The sequence below is a fragment of the Pelophylax lessonae genome (assembly GCF_965119305.1).
Source record: "Pelophylax lessonae genome assembly, chromosome: 6".
Classification (NCBI taxonomy): Eukaryota; Metazoa; Chordata; class Amphibia; order Anura; family Ranidae; genus Pelophylax; species Pelophylax lessonae.
The window spans coordinates 18,208,202-18,211,935 of record NC_138773.1 but is presented as its reverse complement, the minus strand read 5'-3'; the positions used below and the strand labels follow the sequence as shown (position 1 = coordinate 18,211,935).

General features: G+C 42.1%; 1 pseudogene across 1 annotated transcript; it reads right to left on the bottom strand.

Moving 5' to 3' along the window:
• Positions 1-1,785: 1,785 nt before the first annotated feature.
• On the bottom strand, positions 1,786-2,066 carry LOC309558462 (small nuclear ribonucleoprotein F-like; annotated as a pseudogene). Its single transcript has one exon. The product of its transcript is annotated as a small nuclear ribonucleoprotein F-like (transcript).
• Positions 2,067-3,734: the final 1,668 nt, after the last annotated feature.

The window sequence follows — 3,734 nt, the reverse complement described above, 5'->3', positions numbered from 1 at the left end:
TTTTGGGGGGGGACCCCATGCCGTTTTTTTATTAAATTCTGTCATAGGGTTCCCCTTAACCACTTAAATACAGGGCACTTTCACCCTTTCCTGCCTAGACCAATTTTCAGCTTTCAGTGCTCATTGGCATCTATGGGAAATATTGGACAGCTTGGCATGGCACTTCTCCCCATCTTTAAAGCGGTTGTATACTGCCGGAAAAAAAAAATGCTGCAAGACAAAGGCATAATGAGCTAGTATGCATCGCATACTAGCTCATAATGAAATACTTACCTTAAAAGGAAGCCCCGACGCGGATGCCCAGACACCGCTGTGGGAGCTGTCATGCTCCCTCGGCATCTCTTCTGGGTTCGGAGGCTCCGGCGCTGTGAGTGGCCAGAGCTGCCATAACGTCACTTCCGCGCATACGCGTGGGAGTCACTTTCCGGCACGTAGCCGGCAAGGAACTCTAAGGGCCGGTGGACCTTCAGAGCGCCTGTGCCGCTAGCGTCAGCGGCTGCATGCAGGGCAAATATCTCCTAAACCGTGCAGGTTTAGGAGATATTAATTGTACCTACAGGTAAGCCTTATTATAGGCTTACCTGTAGGTAAAAGTAAAAAAATTAAGTATACTACCGCTTTAACACGTATATGGGAAATCTTGGTCAGCTTGACATGGCACTACTCCCTGTCTTTTAAAATTGGCGTCAATTGGAAATCTTGGTCAGCTTGGCATGGCACTGCTCACAAACTATAAGTGACAGGGACACAAAACTTGGGGAGCACTGAGAGGGGACCCATGACTACAACATATCCATACAGTATAAAAGTGGGGTATAACCTGAACACTACACTGACTGCACTAAACTAACTCAACTCACTATCCACTAACTACCTGCCTAATCTTTATTATAACACACTAGACACCGTTGCTGTGTAAGCAGCCTTATATAGTGTTGGGCGTGGATCTAGCCCCTGAGCCATGCACCCTGCCTTTGGCCAAACATGGCTCTGACAGGACATTGTGCTGTTATTGGCCAAAACATGCAGGTCAGGTGCATGCTTTGGCCAATCATCAGTAATTTATTCACTGTACCAGCGCAGTGCATTATTGGGGCGCTCATTGGCGTGCGAACTTCCCGTGGAGCGCCCCATTTGTTTGTGTGTCATCTACTCGAACATCAAGCCCATTCCTAATTCCTAGTCTGAGCACAACTTAATAGTGGTGTTCATTGACAGACTGTGTAAGAACTACTTAGGGAGCTGCTATGTCAAAATAGAATTTCAGGCTAAAACCTAACTAGTCTTAAAAATGCTCATCATGAATTTTTATGAATGCAATCATAAAGTTTACATAGCTGGCAAATGCCGGTTAACCATAATGTATGAGTGGCCAGCGGCCTCTCACCAGTCCTGTGTTAGCAGAAGTTCTCCATCCCCCCACCAATCTAAAAAGGGTCTATACGGTTGCCCAGTGTCCAACTCTCTAACTCAGAATTTCTTTTGCACGTTTTTTTTAAATGTATTTATTACTTTTTTCGATTTCAGTTTTTGTAAAAGTGCCACTCAGGATAAGATTACCAATTTTGGAAAAAAAAAAAAAAAGATTACCAATTTATTTGATAAATTCTGGTGTCTGTTTCGCAGACTTTGTATAGATGTAACAGGTGCAGAAAAATGGGGCTTTGGGCGTTGATGGTGCCTTCACACCTTAGCCCTAAAAAGGTAATCTTGAATAAAAATCTGTTTATTTTTCTTAACAAAGCATACAAAAACAATGTCCAATATTAACTTCAAAGAGAAATTTCAAAATAAATTTACAAAATTAATTTGGAAATTCCTTTTCTCATCATCTTCTTTCTCCTCTTCTACTCGTTGTATATACAAGTCATTATTACACCTTATTAGAACTTCTCCAAGATGTCCAGACAATCAATACACGTTTCTGTATTGGCGAGCTGCATGTTCATGTAGCCATCCACAGAGACCAGATATCTTTTGTATTTCATACCCCAGTTCAGTTTTACCATTACTGGCTTTCCAGTAAGCCCATTAAGGAATGGTTATGGGTTTAGTGGCAAACTCATTCTGCCACTGAAGCCGCCGCTGATTTACAGACCAGTGAAGGGAAGAAAACTTTTCACCGTGGAATGCTTACAGAACACACTGCCGGAGAGTGAAGAAAATGGCTAGAGGTAGTCTTGATGAAAGTAAGAGTTGGCCTTTCTGTAAAAAATGTAAATATATTCAGAAGAGCTGTGTCTGTCAATGATCGTGAGTAGGGATGAGCTTTGAGTTCGAGGCAAACGTACATTCAACTTGAAAATTGGCTGTTCGCTCGTTCCTCAAATGACGAACAAATGGGCTTCTTCACAGGAACTTCGAGTTTCCCCATTATCATGGACTCTGACCTCTGAATTCCAATAAATAAATCACTGGCTGGCTCAGGGAAACAAACTCACAGCTCTTTCGTTGCAAGCCTGGTACTCTACCACATATGCCACCATTAAGCCTGCTTAAGCTGAACACACTCTCTCTAACTTAAGCTGAACACACTCTCTCTAACTTTTATCTCATCCACTGTGTGTAGGGTGAGATAAGAGTTAGTTAGTTGGGCAGGGAAAGTGTGTTCAACCTAAGTGTACTTGATGGTAGCGTAGCTGGTAGAATACCAGGCCTGCATTTGCGATGGTTGTGGTTTCAAATCTCTTGGCCAGCAGGTGATTTATAAATGGAATTTTATAATTAATAATACTTTGCTAGCAGGGAGAGAGATTTTTGCTTTTCAGTTTGTTGAAATCAGTGCAGTGTATACCACAAAGTTATTTATATATATATATATATATATATATATATATATATATATATATATAGTGGGTACGGAAAGTATTCAGACCCCCTTAAATTTTTCACTCTTTGTTATATTGCAGCCATTTGCTAAAATTATTTAGGTTCATTCTTCTTCCTCATGAATGTACACATAGCACCCCATACTGACAGAAAAACACAGAATTGTTGACATTGTTGCAGATTTATGAAAAAAGAAAAACTGAAATATCACATGGTCCTAAGTATTCAGACCCTTTGCTGTGACACTCATATATTTAACTCAGGTGCTTTCCATTTCTTCTGATCATCCTTGAGATGGTTCTACACCTTCATTTGAGTCCAGCTGTGTTTGATTATACTGATTGGACTTGATTAGGAAAGCCACACACCTGTCTATATAAGACCTTCCAGATCACAATGCATGTCAGAGCAAATGAGAATCATGAGGTCAAAGGAACTGCCTGAAGAGCTCAGAGACAGAATTGTGGCAAGGCACAGATCTGGCCAAGGTTACAAAAAGATTTCTGCTGCACTTAAGGTTCCTAAGAGCACAGTGGCCTCCATAATCCTCAAATGGAAGACATTTGGGAAGACCAGAACCCTTCCTAGAGCTGGCCGCCAAACTCAGCTATCGGGGGAGAAGAGCCTTGGTGAGAGAGGTAAAGAAGAACCCAAAGATCACTGTGGCTGAGCTCCAGAGATGCAGTCAGGAGATGGGAGAAAGTTGTAGAAAGTCAACCATCACTGCAGCCCTCCACCAGTCGGGGCTTTATTGCAGAGTGGCCTGACGGAAGCCTCTCCTCAGTGTAAGACACATGAAAGCCCGCATGGAGTTTGCTAAAAAACACCTGAAGGACTCCAAGATGGTGAGAAATAAGATTCTCTGGTCTGATGAGACCAAAATAGAACTTTTTGGCCTTAAATCT